This window comes from Drosophila persimilis, unplaced genomic scaffold (genome assembly GCF_003286085.1).
Source record: "Drosophila persimilis strain 14011-0111.01,24,50 unplaced genomic scaffold, DperRS2 tig00000124-arrow-pilon, whole genome shotgun sequence".
Taxonomy (NCBI): Eukaryota; Metazoa; Arthropoda; class Insecta; order Diptera; family Drosophilidae; genus Drosophila; species Drosophila persimilis.
Genome location: NW_020825294.1, coordinates 1,301,545 through 1,310,643, shown reverse-complemented (window position 1 = coordinate 1,310,643; position 9,099 = coordinate 1,301,545).

The window sequence follows — 9,099 nt, the reverse complement described above, 5'->3', positions numbered from 1 at the left end:
TCACGATTCCTTGAGCATTAGTCGGTTCGGTTATATTCCAGCGCGTCATGCGGCAGCGCTCCTCGGTCGGTTCCGTTTCTGCTTGGGATCAGCGCGTAGCGAGTCTTCGGCTTGACGACCCGTCTTATATCTACGATTTTGTAGTTTTCTTCGGCATAACTTTAACAATATTTCCCCCAATAATCGACTCTGGATTTCAGCACTCCCATATCCAGCTTTCTTCCAGTTTAACTTTCTTTCACACAACGCCCAACTATGTATATACCCCATTACTCAACGATACGCGTATTTCACTATCTTCCTCCCAATTCAACTCCCCCTTCTACAAGTTCCTCTATATGTGGTGCCATTTCCATGAACTACTGCAATACTGCAATTACACTTACGACTTCTGCTCCCAATTTCCTTCTCTTTTCTGCTTTCAGCTCCATCCGAATAAGATAAAAAGACAAATAAAACAGTTAAAAACAATTAAGTTTTTGAAATCATGCAAAAGTTCGAAAATGTCAAACTCCGAAGCGTGAGAAACATTTTTGCAGTGAATGAGATGAGATGATGTTGAATCAAAACTCGGGGAACCGGGGACCGATATTTTTTACAATTAACAAATGCGAATCCCCAGCGTTGCGGGGATTGTGGGAAGCAATATGAAAGTGAAAGAAAGAAATGCCCAATGCACTGAAAGAACAATTGGGAGACAACTATTAATAGAGGATATTGGTAGTCTCATATACTTAGTGGATGTAGAATAAGATTCCTGAAATACAGATCTACACATTGTATATTTTTTCTTGATAATCCATCCATATCTAAGCTCCCTGCTATATCTCTTGGATCAGATTTCTTCGTTGCACTTTTTGTGAACAGTGTGAATGTCAAATCGTTTCAGTCATGCGATTTTCTCGCTCAATCAAACCCAACTCGGCTCCAGTCACCAGTCCGATCCGGTCTGGGTTTGGCCTGGGCCTGGGCTCTGGCATTGGTGTCTCCGGAACGTCATGTATCCGTTGGCACTGCCACAGATATATAGATACAGATACAGATAGAGATACTGTAGCCGCATCGTAGTCATGTCACCCTTTTCATTACGTTCCATTAAGAGTGTTGGGGGATTAATTGAATTTAATTGATTTGCCAAAGCAGACTAAATTGGCCACACTGTCTAGATTCCGGGGGCAACAGCGCAACAGATACTCTCGTCTCGGCCCAGACAATTATCCATGAGATACGAGTACGAGTACACGATACATTACACAGTGGGACGAAGGAGACATCCATCGCATGCAATGCGAGCCCCATTGGAGCTTCCATCTCTGTGTTGCTGTCCGTCGGTTGGTGGCTGGTTGGCTGGATAAATTAATGAGCACATGAATTTGGATTCCGACTTTGGGTGCTGCTGTTGATCATCTAACAGTGGTTGCAAATAGTACACACTCACATATATCTAGATATACAGATGTGGCCTATGCACATATGACATCATCAAAACAGTTTGGCTTTTGTGCGGGTGTCTCTCGTTCTCCCATCAGACATTCTGTTCTGTTGTTTTTCTGTGGTTTCTCTTAATTGCACAACGAGCCGTCCACTGTGTGAGCTTCAGATACTTTACGAGCACTCTCCCCATATATACATATATACAGATATATATAGTTACTGGGATACTCGCACCCTGCGGAGGCGTGAGATCAGCCCAGATGGAGCCACAACTGGAGTCGTTGCCTTTTCAAGTAACCGCCTTGACACTTTTGACAATGGACAAATGTTAATTATCTGGATTCAGCAGCTCACTCCATGGGACAATTAATGCCAGGAGAGCCCTTCAACGTCTTGGATCTAAATTTAGAATCAAATAATGAAATGGGAGTTTGTTCTAATTATCGTATTGTGTCAGATCTTTATCAAATTAACTTTCTGAGATCAGCTAAGCAATGGACATCTTAATTTTTAACAAGAGCATCAACTTTTTAAACTTTTTCCCCAACTATTTTAAGGGCAGTGAACGATGACTTTTTTCAAGTTAATTGGGAAAAGATAGTAGCACCTTTTCTCTAATGGATAGCAGAGTCTTCTCAGTATTTCCAACACTAGTTAAGAATATGATAATATGTTGTGTACCATGAAAATAAAATAATATTAGCTTCCATCAAAAAAGACATATAGTCTTAAGTTAATCTTAAGGATCACTGAGCATGATAATTTAATTTAATAATTTCCACGATTATTCTTATCTGTTTCTGGCTAAATCATAGAGAGAATTTGTATTTCTTTACATTTTTGCAATATACCTATTTGAAGGAAATAATAAACGACAATTGAAGGTTTAAAGGATCCCTCTCACTACAGGAGTTTTGATTGACTCAGTAATTTATAGTCCGGATTCTGTCATTTTAAATTAATTCATTTAATTTTTCAATAATGAAGAGTCAAAAGTTATTTAATGCATTTTTTGATAGTAGTTAGCATTCGAAATTTTATATTTTTATATTTTAAAGATTTAAACTCTTCAAAAGTGCAAAATAAAAATATTAAAAACGAGTCCTGCCTCAAATAAATGTTCAATCTTTCAAAATGTTCAATTTCATGAAGTAACATCAAACTGAAGTCCTGTCCGTAAATCATAAATACCAAACAAAAACTATTTTCAATATACAGTGAATATTTAGTGCATTTAACTCTCCTTTGATTGCTTTTGGGACCTGAAAACCGTGCACAAAACCCCATTCATTGTTTACATTGAAATCACTATTTAATTATTTAAAAGCGCAGCGAAATGGAGAGACAGGACAGGTATAAAGAGAGATACATATGTCTGTATAGCTGTATTGGACATATAGAGCTCTGTATTTTTGTTGGGTTCTGCTAACTAAATAAAGCAGAATGTGCGCAAATATATTTGTTCGATTTGTATTTGTTTTACCTTGATTTGGTGGAGCAGAAGGCCCCCAAGCCGATGATGGCTCCGCCCAGAACATGGCTCTACCATTTGTAGTATTTGTTATCTTTCGGTTTTCGGTTTTTATTTTATATTTTTTTGTATATATTTTTTGGCATAGGGCTGTGCTCCTTCCGCACACAGAAACGAATGTGGGGCACCTCGCACCTCCCATTCCCACCCACGGAAGCTGGTCGGCGGCCACCAATTGGGGGTTCCACTGTGGGACCGGCTCCTCCCACTCGGCATTGGGGCAATCCAATCACCGCTCACTCGCCACTGCGCATGGTGGGGCTGCCGTCTGAGGAGGAGGGCCTGTTGGGGGTGGGAACGGTGACTGCGATTGCGCCTCTGTTTTCAGTGATAACAAATCTTTATCGGCGCAATGGTTGCTTATCTGGCCACGAATCGAAAATCAATCGATTCAATCGAGTTTCGTTTGTTTGGTAATTAGCTTTTGGACACTGTTGGTCTTTCTCTCTCTGCCTCTTCCTCTCCCTCTTCCCCATTTCGTTTCGTTTTCTTTTCATTTTCCATTTATTTTTCGGTCTCTAGATATTGTGGGGGGAGGGTTTGGAAAACATAAAAACTGTTATAAATACACGGTGATTGAAATCGGGTCAATAGGTTTAATTTAAGCGTTTATATAATCGATTTGCGAACAGCAGATGAAAGGCGACTATAAATTTGATAGTGAAAGTATTCTTCCTAGCCAGACTTGGATTCTTTTCGACTTGACAAGAGAGTATATGTTTAGATTAGAATTATAAAATTGCATCCAAGGCAGGCGTTGAAATTGTCTCAAAAATAATTAATTAATACCTCGATGGGGGTTTATATACCCAATATTGTAGATCATCTTGGAAAAACATGTATAGATCAGGTCTTAATATGTCGACAGAGGTAGCTATCATTCCGGTACAGGAACTTAATGGTATCCATAAATGTCTCTGAAACCTTATTCGATTAAATATTTTGCTCCCGAAAGAATGGATCAATCTGTAAGCTTTTCCCCTGACACCCCATCGCAAAGCCAGAGAGTAGTTCCTTCCACCACAAACGTGTGACCATTAAATAAATACCACAGTTACAGTTACGAGTATATCTGAAAGTTTATCTCTCTATCCGTATGGCCAAAGGTAGTCCCAGCAAACAGAACAGAACGTAAAGAAGTCGTAAAAATAATTACAACTTATCAATAAATTCGAGCACTAACCTCTAGACCGGTAGACTCCGTGTCGCCATCCGCAGAGTTCTCCTTCCCTTTTGCAGAGTACTTTACGGCGTATGTACTTCTCTCTGCCCAGCCCTGCGCTCTTCCCATTCTCTATTTACATTGGGTGGTCGGTCGCGCTTACATGTTGTAAATTATACAAATATCGATCAACAAAGGTGCAAACAAATTCACCTACCAAGTGGGAAGTTCCAGCGGAGATCTATGGGATTCGATGGTGATACCATACAGGGGCTTTATTCGAAAACTTGAAAGATCTTTTGACGCCGCTTGATGGCGATCTGAAATAAAGAAAGCAATGTTTGGAAATATCAATAGATCGTACATTCTTGGTCTTGCAATTCCCGATTTGGTTTAAGCTTAATATTTAACATAGTATTTCTCATTTGAGGATTATCTTATTGTTAAAGGAGCGCCTGCAGCAGATACCCTATATTTGGGCACATAGGAACAGGAACCCGTACAATGTCAATAATTACAATACCAATTGCTGTTTGTATAAATCGGGTCATAAATATTTATACACATTTCCCATTTACGCGTTTTCTCTTTCGATCTACGGTGCAAGGCAGCAGTACCAGTACTACTATGTAGTTACAGCCATGGTTTACAGAGAGTGGGAGTAGGGGGCTGTGGGTGCTATAAAACCGGAGTTTTATTTCAATCTGCCGCCTCTAGGTTAAATATATGGGCCTATCGACGGCTACAGCGCAATCGATCTGTAACCCACCATCGCGTACCGAGGCTCTGATGATTAGATAAGACCCCCCACCCAGAGTCAGAGGCAGAGGCATAGGCAGGGGCAGAGAGGCTCGTCCCCAACGCCCGGGCGTTCACGCTTTCCACGGTTCAAAGTCAGTCACGAGTCAGTCAGAGAGTAGATCCAGAGGCAGAGGCAGAGGCTACTCATCCTGTTTATGCATCTAGAGCCCATCCCATGGCTGCGTTGAGCCCACACGAGCACAGCCCTGAGCAGCAACCAACTATCGATCTATAAAGAAGCACTAAATCAACAGTCGAACACCGAACACCGCCGCAGCGGAATGGAGTGGAGTAAGAGCTATAAATAAATTATTTATAGCTTCGGTGGTGGAATGGAATGAATATTGCCACCACACAGAGGAACACAATACGAGTAGATGGATCGCTGACTGGTATCGGCTCCGGCACGGGTACGGGTTTCGTATCGGGTATGGGTATCGGGTACCGGCTCTATGGTTGCATAGACCAGCCGCTGAGGCAGAGACGGAGGCGGAATGCACTGCAGACCAAAAGCGAACAAACGAAAATTACTTTGATAACCGATTGTTGAGTGTGTGTTGATAACTGATAGCCATGTTATTATTAAGGGCCATTAAAATTCTGATTGAAAATTCATGTCAAAAATATATTTTATTATCCATTGTAAAAGTTCATTTCATTTTAGTTCAGTTCATGATTACAACCGGGCAATATACATACGTATAGAATCCAATCGCATCGAATCGTATCGTATTGGATCCAATCGAATCGAATCGTACAGAAACGTTTTTGCTCACAGGCGAGTATGTAGATAGCGTTTTCAAATAAAAACCTTAGTTATACAGTTATCAGACTACCTACCATACATTCATACATATGATATGATGTCTAACTTAAACACACAATGTAAGGTCCGTTATGGGCTATGACTTTATCATATAAAACCAGAGAATCATCGAAGATATTGGAAATTTTTTTAGAATACTGTTTAATTCGGTCGAATAATCTTCATATTTGACCTGAGAGCATATTTAAGCACTTTTGGAATATCATCCACCATTCATTACTAAAAATTAGGAATAATATTACACAAATGTGTTCAACAGTAATGAGAGCTCTTCCATACTATATAGAAGATTTCTACCTTACAATTTTTGGCTTCTGAAGTCTTCAGTAAAATATAATTAAATCTGATCTGCAATGTAATCATCTTCCCCTTTTAAACGTATTAAAAATAAATCTATTTCTTCAGGTACATCCACTTCATCAACACGAATGAAAAATCCTATTAAAAGTTTTGTAGCCGTGCTGCAGAAGCCGATTAAAAATTCTTTGTAAAAGTGCGCAGAGTCACCAACATTTTTAAAAAAGATTTTGGCGGTTATATTAACGTCCAAGTATGAGGAAGTGATCTTCTCATCCAGGCCGACAACATAGTTTTTATCTCTTACAAAAGACAAAAGATCATCCCAAAGAACTGTCACATAACCTATACCAACTTCCTCCACACCATTGCCCCAGACATCTTAAGCTCGTTTCTAGTTCCACATACATTCCTTTAGATCTTAATGGATGCACGTCACTTTGTACCGATTCTGGATGTCAGCCAGATTTGTAGTTCTCTAATTGGATCTTTGGCGGAGTGACAGAGTGGGAAGAATGGAACCAAATCGAGGGGAATCGGAACCAGAGCAGACCTCATTTTGTTCACACTCCACCCTCCAAGCCTCGCTGTACTAAATTTAGTGTGTAATTCTTTAAATCGTTGCCATGTGTTGGCCAAAACTAAGTGACACAAATACTTTGCACTCGAAGCTGGGATCTGGAACGAGCCGGGAAATACTCGTATTCAAATCTGTGACGAAAACATCGGGAGGAATGTGGGAGCTCGGGGCTCGTAACACTTATTTATGTGCCCGATGAAATGGGAACATTAGCTCTGTGTGTTTTGTAAATATTTGTCATAATTCCGAGATGGGGGACGACGACAACGACAACATCGAAGCGACATGTGCGACGATCCACCAGACAGAAAACCAGACGCCCTGCCCTGTCTTAGGGAGCATTTGGGGAGAGATCTGCCACTGCCACTACCACTGCCTCTGAATATTTGTACTCCAAGTTGTGCTTTTAATGTCGCAATTAAATGCATGAGTTTTTAAAAATTAGATGCCTGTCAAAAATTTCTTATTTATGGGACACAAAAAGCTTTGTTCAAAAGAAAAAAAGAGTCCCCCTGAAGCTTAGAAGCTAAAAAAAACGATTGGGGTTGCATTATAGTCGGGTCTGAAAAGATCCATGAGAAATCTGTGACTTGTTGTACGGTAATTCTCATCATGAATATGGAGATCTAGCAGACAGGGAAATATTGATATTTAGAGGGGGCTTTCTAGGTCAATCTAAATGATTTCAATGTGCTACGAGTTCTCCTAACATCTAAATTCTTAATACAGCTTTTAATATAATATAAACTTAGAGATTAAATAGATATTTTCTCATTCAAAGTGAAGATGCAGGAAAGATAGCTGTTAGACAATTATTTGATGAAAATTAGAACTACATTTACTAAAATGCATTGAAAATAGATCTACTAATTTTAACTTTGAAAAAGGAATCGAATTAGTTGTAGATATTATACGGTAGAGGGAATTATAATTACAGCATAAGACCCTAAACGGACCCTAAAGGGTCAACGGTAAATAGTTTCTAGTGGATTTTTCTACGATTAACTAAGGATGGTGTACTTTGTACTCAGTGCACCATACATAGGAGATCTAAGTATTGCGTATTCTAAGATCGGACGAACAAGCGACGTATGTATAGAGAGCCTTTGTTATATAGGGGTCGTCAAATTCCTTTGACCAACTCTTTATAAACCTAAGAAAACTCAGCCACCAGGGTAGTTCTCTCAAGTGAAGAACCGCATTGGGTATAGGGAGCCAATAAGCATTTCAAACAAAAAGATTACCTAAATTTAAAAGGTACGACATTGGAAAGATCTGCCATGTCCGACTTATTTTAAAAGAAACTTCAGTCTGTCGGTAAGAATATTTACCCAGAATAAAGTAATGGATAAAAGATGTGCAGATATTTTCTGAGTGGAATGACTGGAACGACTCTCCCTAGTACAATTATGATCCACCTCCTATCACCATTCCTGACATTCTCCCAACTAAAATCACTTAGCACCCCCTCCAGTTTTTATCGAAGAAGGAAACCCATTGAAACCACCTCGTTTTATGGGGGAAATGGTTTCCATTTGAAGTTATGGCCAGAAACCAATCGCGAATCGCGAATCGCGAATGCCAACTCAAAGTCACACACACAAAGCGAAAAGGTAATTGGGGGATAGAAATGCTATGCTCTGTACAAGTGTGAAAGCTTTTGCCGTGTGGTGGCGCAACACTTGAGTGCCGTCAAGGGGGGTGTGTGGCAGTGTGGAACCACTTGAAATTAAATGGCGTGGGGCACTTCAAATGGTACTGGAAGACAACAGCGATTACAACAAAGCGATGGATGGCCACGAAAGATCGAGACACGGTGAGAACGCCCCCTGTCCCCCCTAACCTTCTTAGAGGAAGGTAAAACCAGAGGCCAACAAACACGCGCCACGCACAAGCTCACATGCCCCGGAACCCCTACCCACTCTCTGAAGACAGACCCCAACCACCAGTACGATCCAGAGTGAAACCATTGTTCGTTCTGGCCGGCGCATTGATTTTTGAACGAATCAAAGCGGTACGCGCACTAAAAATACCAACAACAACACCAGCAACAGGCATACCAAATCCAGATTAAGTTCCAAATATGCTGGAAAGGGGGCGTGGCCTCAAACGAAACAGGGGTGATAGAGAGAGAGCGAGATAACAGGCAGATGCAAGTGCAAGAGCAGGAGGGACAGTATAAAGCACCAGCAATATGGTGGTGTGTGTTCCAATTCCATTTCGTTTCTGAACAGCACTATTATTGGAAGTGTAGTAGGTGGTGCCGTTTCACTCGCACCCATCCAGATAGCGCTTGTGGGGTTGGTTGCTTGCTTGAGTTGGAATAAGTTGGTCTGGTTGGAATGGAGCGCTCTCTTGCTCTCTTGTTCAGTTCTAAACAGACGTTACACTCGGGCGGAAACCGAAACCACGGACCTTACCGTTAAAAACGCGTCAGCTCTCTTCTCATCTCTCTCTCGCAGCACTGC